The following is a 7,397-nucleotide window of genomic DNA, read 5'->3' as shown; positions in this document are numbered from 1 at the left end:
GGCTCAGGGGTTGAGCATCTGCCTTCGGCTCAGGTCATGATCCTGGGGTCCTGGGATCGATTCCCCCATCGGGCTCCCCACAGGGAGCCTGCTTCTCCCTCTGCCTATGTTTCTGCCTCTCTCTCTCTGTGTCTCTCATGAATGAATTAAAAAAAAAAAAAAAAAAAGCAGAATGTGGGAGGGGGTGTGGGGTTGGGGAAGCAATCGGGCTCCAGTAAAGTCGGGGAAGTGAAAATTTACAAAGGGTTGGTTAGTGTAAATGCTATTAAGCCAGCTGTGTCTGCAAGCTGGCAATTACTGAAGCAAGGATTCTATCCTTCCACAGAGACTAGAAGACAGAGGCCCTATCCTTCTTGATGATTACATTTCAAAGGAATGGCTTTCAGCTCCAGGAGAAAGATTGCGCTGAGTATAGGAGATACAGAGGGGCTACATCTCAAAGGGACAGAGGACGGATTTACAATTGTAAATTTTTTTAGTAAATGCTCTAAAAAAGAGAAGTCAGGGGCCAGTTAGGTGTTAGCTAGAACAAACAGCCAATTATTTTGACAGCCCTGAATTTTTCCAGCTGGGAACTCAAAGAGGGACCAGCTAGTCCCAGGGATAAGGCTTTTTAGGCTACTAGGACCCTATAGAGGGTTGGTCAAGCCTCTTAGTGCAGATATTCGGGATGAAGTCTTTACACGGCCAGAGTTCTCTACAATTCTCATCTTCAAAGGTGCCTGGCATAGGAGCTTGTGCTTAATAAATAATCACTCATTTCCTATTCAAAATACCAGGTGGACTGTGGGCTGCCAGGGTCGGTGAAGGATATCAAGATGGCTGGGCGAAGACTTGCTCTGAAAACCACTGACTGGGTAGCTTTTGGGGAGATCATACCCCAAAACCAGAAGGCCATTACCAACTCCCTGAAATCCTGGAATGAGATGCTCACCTCCAGGTTGGCTACTCTTCCTGAGAAACCACCTGCTATCGACTGGGCTTACTACAAGGCCAATGTGGCAAAGGCTGGCTTGGTAGATGACTTTGAGAAGAAGTTTAATGCCCTGAAGGTTCCTGTGCCAGAGGATAAATACACTGTCCAGGTGGATGCTGAGGAAAAAAGAAGATGTGAAAAGCTGTGCTGAGTTTTTGTCTCTTTCAAAGGCCGGGAATGAAGAATATGAAAAAAAGCTGGAGAAGATGAAGAACATAATTCCATTTGATCAGATGACCATTGAGCACCTGAATAAAGTCTTCCAAGAAACCAGATTAGACAAGAAGTATCCCTATTGGTCTCACAAGCCAATAGAAAATTTATAAACTTGAGTTGGGGAGAAAGCCCTGGCCCTCATATTATAAATGTTGGACATTAAAAATAATGAAATGATTAAAAAAAATACCATAAGATCCTTCATAATTAAAATGTATCCAACCAGAATTTTTTGTTTTTGTTTTTTGTTTTTTACAATTTACAAAGTTTTATTGTAGAAAAAGGAATAGGAAACTTGCTTAACTTGCTTAAAGTCTTAGGAAATTGTTGGCAGGCAATAGACATGCTACAGTTTTTTAAAAATATTTTATTTATTTATTTGACAGACAGAAAGCACAAGCAGGGGTGGACAGCAGATGGAGAGGGAGAAGCTGGCTTCCCGCTGAGCAGGGAGTCTGACAGGAGGGTTCCATTCCAGGATTCTGGGATCATGACCTGAGCCGAAGGCAGATGCTTAACTGACTGACCCACTCAGGTGCCTCTTTGCTGCAGTTTAAAATGGATTTTACTTTTTCATGAACGTATCTCTAAAAACTTGTCATCACTGTCTTTTGTTAAGATGAAGTTGGCAATCTATGAGGCACGAAATACACAGATTTAAATTATTCTAGAATTTATACTATATGTTAGCTCTTAGCTTGACCTCCTTCATTTAATCCCAAACAAAGATTTCTCAGCTTCTGAATAGGTCAGGGTACTATATTGATTTAATTTTACCTCTAGTACAGCAGATCTCTGCTGGGTCTGGGGAAGAGTATATGTCCTATTTTTGTTTCTCTTTTGCTCATTAGATTTCTATTTTTAAGTGGTACTGAATTGTGAGTTTAACGTAATGTTCACAGAAGCAGTCGTGGATGAAATTGTATTCCTCTTTGAGTTTTCAGAGTTTGGCTTTCTACAAAGAACCCTTCCATCCTTCTCATATTTGTTCCTTTCTCCCCACCCCTATTGACTTGGCCTCAGTTCTGTCCTTCATCACTTCTTGCCTGGATCATTCTAACCCTGTTTTAACTGGTCACTCTACTTCTAGTTTTATTCAGTGTCTGCTAGGATAACCTGCATGTGACAGAAGCACACAATTACAGTGGTATAAATAAGATGGAAATTCATCCTTCTTGCACTCAGAATTCTGACTAGCATGGTAGCTCTGGACCAACACCACTGGGGCCCAGGCTCTTATTTTTATTGCTCTGCTATGCCTCATAATCCAAATGCCTCTCTTTCTTATCCACAGTGTACCTTTATTTTATTTTATTTTATTTTAATTTATTTATGATAGTCATACAGAGAGAGAGAGAGGCAGAGACACAGGCAGAGGGAGAAGCAGGCTCCATGCACCAGGAGCCTGATGTGGGATTCGATCCCGGGTCTCCAGGATTGCGCCCTGGGCCAAAGGCAGGCGCCAAACCGCTGCGCCACCCAGGGATCCCCACAGTGTACCTTTAAATGTGTAACCCAGACATTGTACTTCAACTCACATCCCATTGCCCAGAACTTAGTCATAGGGCCCATACTTTGCTATAAGGCAAGCTAGAAAATGCAGTCTTTACTCTGGATAGCCATCTGCCCACTTATAAGTTGGGGTTTCTGTTAATACAGATAAAAAGGAGAAGAATAATCAGATGGTAGAAGCTATATTTGTGGTGAGCACAGCATAATATATAGAGTTGCTGAATCACTATGTTGTACACCTGAAACTAATGCAATATTGTGTGTCAACTATACTACAATAAAAAATTATTCTAAAATAAATAACAAAATCTTATATAGAAAGAAGAATATATAGTGGCACTATCCAATATGGTAGCCACTAGCCAAATGTGGCTATTTTCATTTAAATAAATTAACATGAAATGAGAGTAGAAATGCAGTTCCTTGGAAGCACTGGCTACATTTCAAGTTCTTGACTACATAAGTAGCTAGCTGTTAAGGCACTGGGCAGCACAGGAATAGAACACATCTAGCATCATTGAAAGCTCTACTAGATAGAGCTGATATAGACAACCAACCTTCTCATCCATACTACTCCAAACAAAGTTTATCAGCGAGATCTTCCTAAAATATAAAACTGATTACCTCGTTTGTGTGTGTAAAGCTTTTCAATGGGTCTCTATTGCTTGCAGTATAAACTCCAAATCTCTTTGGCTTAGTGCCTCAGTACTTCATTTAATATGAATCATTCTTACCCCTCCACCTCCATCTATGACACTTCTCCACAAATGCCTTTCACTTGTATCATGTGGATTTGTAGGTCTTCCAAAATGTATTGCCTTTGCATATGCTGTGCTCTCTTTCCTTTGAATATCAACATCCTTATTGCTTAGCTTACTTACTCTTTCTTATCTAATCACTGGGTACTAAGTCTTAGTGTCATCTACTCTTTAAAATCCCCTTCTCCTACCCAGCTTCAATATCATTAGAGATTTTTATCATGTGCCCTTAAAGAATCACGAACAGTACTCCATCGTGGCACTTAACACAATGATTTAAGATCAATTATTTTTCTTTCCCACCACCTAGAAGTTCTTTGAGGCTAGGGCATCTCATACAATTTTGTGTATTTATTGACTTTCAATAAACGTGTGATAAATAATAATTTACTTGTTATTTTCAAGTCTTTCCCTTTCCATATCTTTTAAAGAAGGTAGATCTCCATGAAGACCCTTTGTTTTGCTCCAGAATGACTGGTGGGGTTGTCAGTGACATAAGCCAAAGAGAAAGAACTTTGCATGAGAAAATGTACAAAAAAAAAAAAAAAAAAGAGAAAATGTACAGACAGACCTTCCGGGGGTGGAGGGTTTTCCCCACTGGTGTCGGAAAAAATATGTTGGATGCGAAAATGGGGATGTTTAGGAGAAAAAGAAATGGCAGCTCCCCTAGGACGTAGGGCACTGGAGAAACAGAAGTTTAAGAGTGGTACACAATGTAATTCCCTTTTCCAGATTCACAAAAACTTTAATAACAATTGCCATTACCTGTCTGTGCTTTTAGAGAATCATTCAGGTTTATGTTTCTTCCAAGTACAAGAAATTTATACAGCAGGTGCAAGGGCATGTCCAAAAAGGCCCCGTTGCTTTTGGTTTACAAATAAATTAATGACGCTAGGTCTGGACACGCTCCAACAGCAGGTGAAGTTTCAGAGCATCATCATTTGGCATGTGCAAGTTTAGAAATGTTCATGGGTATTCATACCAGCATATTCTGCTTTTCTCTCTCCAAGAGAAGTCATGTTTCATCCTCATCAGCACTTTCCATTTGTCACGAACAAATAGAATACTGTGATGAGGCATGGAGGGAAAAGGAACCATATGTGGGGTCAGAAAAACCGGGCTCAAATCGTGACTTTCTCACTTACATTTGCAAAATTAAGTAGCTCACAAAGCCGCTGTAGGCTTTCACTGCTTTATAAAATAGATAGGACATTATCTCCCTCACAGGATGGTCTAAAGGGTAAAATGAGCCAGAATCTGTAAAAGTTCTAGGGTAAAATGAGCCAGAATCTGTAAAAGTTCTAGGACCACTCCTAGAAAGTTAAATCTGCATAACCATTGTACACTCACTTTCCGCGTGGTCCAATCTCTGAAAGAAATCACTGTCCAATAAATATAACTGAACATCTGAGAATAAAAAAGGGATTCTAAACTTTACTTATTAGAAAATATTAGAGTATCCAACTCATACTTTTAGCAAAACTTCTCACGATCTCTTTCCTGTTCATCTCATATCCTACAATTCTCTCAACCTTCTCATTTAGCTAAATCCCTCCCTACCTCACAAAATACCTTTACCAATATTCTGCAGACTAGGGAGTGTTTTTTCCTCACTCAGCTTCATCATGTAAATCAATATAGCGTTTACCTAAGTTCTTTCTTCCTCTTGGATTTCTCTTTCGTCCCTTTGTTTTCTTCATGAAAGTCCAGGAGATGGGCATGAAAGGGATAGGTACTCCTCAAAGGTCAGGTGTCTGTCAATTCAGGCTGCTACAAAATATCATAGACTGGGTAGTTTATAAACAACAAAAAACCTTTTTTCCCCCCAGTTCTGGAGGCTACAAGTCCAAGATCAGAATTGCTAGCACGTTTGAGTTCTGGTGAAAGCTCTCTTCCAGGTTGCAGACTGCTAACTTCTCCCTGTGTCCTCAAATGCTGGATGGGGCCAGGGAACTCCCTCAGGCCTCTTTTAAGAGAGCCTTTATCTCATTCCTGAGGATGTTGGTTAACCTCATCACTCCAAATACCATCACATGGAGCATTAGGATTTCAAAATATCAATTTGGGGGTGGGGGTGGAGGGCACAAATATTCAGACCATTCCCATCAGGGAATGTGGGCAAAAGACTTAATAGGAAAAGATAGCATTCCTCTCTTTGGAAAAGGCTGGGAGCATTTACATTTTAGTAATTGCTTTATTTTGTCATATTGGTAAAGAGACAGATTGAAAGCCAGTCACAAAATAAGATCTGCAACCAGAAGTTCAGCAACCCTCCTGAGCATCTGCTGAAATCACAGTCTTGAGCAGAGTTACTACATTCTGGTTGGGCGACGGCAGCCAGAGGACTGGGTTCCAGGTGCTTCCTAGTATGGTCAGCATGCTATCCAGAAATTCTGTCTCTTTCAGCAAGCCAGGCAGGTGTTCTCCCAAGAGGTTCCTCTGTAGTTGGCATCTGGTCCATCACAAAATCTCTCTTCGAGGCACAGGCCATGCCCATGCAAATGCAGGCCCACCATTTTGCAGAAAGAACTATGTCTCTGACAGAACACGAGAGACTCCTAACTCTGGGAAACGAACTAGGGGTGATGGAAGGAGAGGTGGGCGGGGGGTGGGGGTGACTGGGTGATGGGCACTGAGGGGGGCACTTAATGGGATGAGCACTGGGTGTTATTCAATATGTTGGCAAATTGAACACCAATAAAAAATAAATTTATAAAAAAAAAGAACTATGTCTCTGAGCTCAACAAAAATGTCACATCCTGTTAATGCAGAAAAACTTCCCATTTTCTTCCCCTCCCATAACACTAATTTCTAAGTCAAATTTAGTACCTCTTTTCTGCAACCATATTTGGGATTTGTCCTCAGAAACAGAGCCAAATGGACACCTCACTAAAAAAAAGGTGTGGCAGGTGTTTACATAATTATTTCAAAGCTGGTTCTTGTGTTTTATTTTTATCTTTCGAGGATTGCTTTTACATTTAGGGAAGAGTTTTACCAACAATGAGGCTGATTTAAATTTGTGATCGTATTGTTTAAATAAGCCACTTTCAAGTGAATACTCCAGCATTTCTGTGGAAGTGACCACTATAGGTCAAGGAATTTTTATTCTATTCATTTAATCTGATTTTTATCTCACTCATTTTTGTTCTTTTGGGTAAATACCACTCATATTGGTGTTTCCAAATCCAGGTGGCCTCTCACCAATTTTCCCCATATTAACCACTTCCCATCTTTGTTCAAGCCATTCTCCCCTTTTAAAAGGCTGTGCCAAGTCATGCCCATCATATCTTTCAAAATCCATCTCCAGACTTCCTTTTCTGCTGTACTCTTTTCCCTAATTAGCCCCACCACATTCTAAATACCCTCTTTTCTCTGTACGTTCTCAAGTCACAGATAGAATATGACCTGGCATCTGTTGATTCATTGTTTTTTTAAACCTTATGTTATTTCATATTATTTTTCAATCTATTTTTATTAGTTATTTCCTTTGTAATCTTTCCCCCTGCCACTCATTTATTAGCCTAGTGGCCAGACAGAACAGATTAGTAAATTTTCAATCCATGCTCATATTTCTCACATGGTATAGAAAAGGGTTTTTTTGTTTTTTGTTTGTTTGTTTGTTTGTTTTAAAGAGATATACTACTTACAAACCCTAGAGAGAGGCAGTGTGGTGTGCCAAAGGGATCTGAGGCTTTTCTATTAGGCAAAACTGGATACAAATCCTGGATTTGCCTTTGGCAAGTTTCTAAACTTCCCAGCTTGCTTATCTGTGAAATGAGTAAGATAATGCCTATCTCCTGGAGTTTCTGGGAAAATTAATGAAATAACCATGGAAAGTACCTGCCAGTTGGAAGATGTTCAAGGAAAAGTTGCTAGAATTCTGGTTGAAAGAAATTCCAGCTTTTCAATGCTCCACTGCATGCAGAGTAAAGAGT

General features: G+C 40.2%; 1 pseudogene; it reads left to right on the top strand.

Annotated features, from left to right (window-relative positions):
* The first annotated feature begins 803 nt into the window (after positions 1 to 803).
* On the top strand, positions 804 to 1,302 carry LOC112654962 (ATP synthase subunit d, mitochondrial-like; annotated as a pseudogene).
* Positions 1,303 to 7,397: the final 6,095 nt, after the last annotated feature.

The sequence above is a fragment of the Canis lupus genome, chromosome 9 (assembly GCF_003254725.2).
Source record: "Canis lupus dingo isolate Sandy chromosome 9, ASM325472v2, whole genome shotgun sequence".
Lineage (NCBI taxonomy): Eukaryota > Metazoa > Chordata > Mammalia > Carnivora > Canidae > Canis > Canis lupus.
Note: the sequence above shows the minus strand (reverse complement) of the source record. Positions and strands in the feature narration are given on the sequence as shown.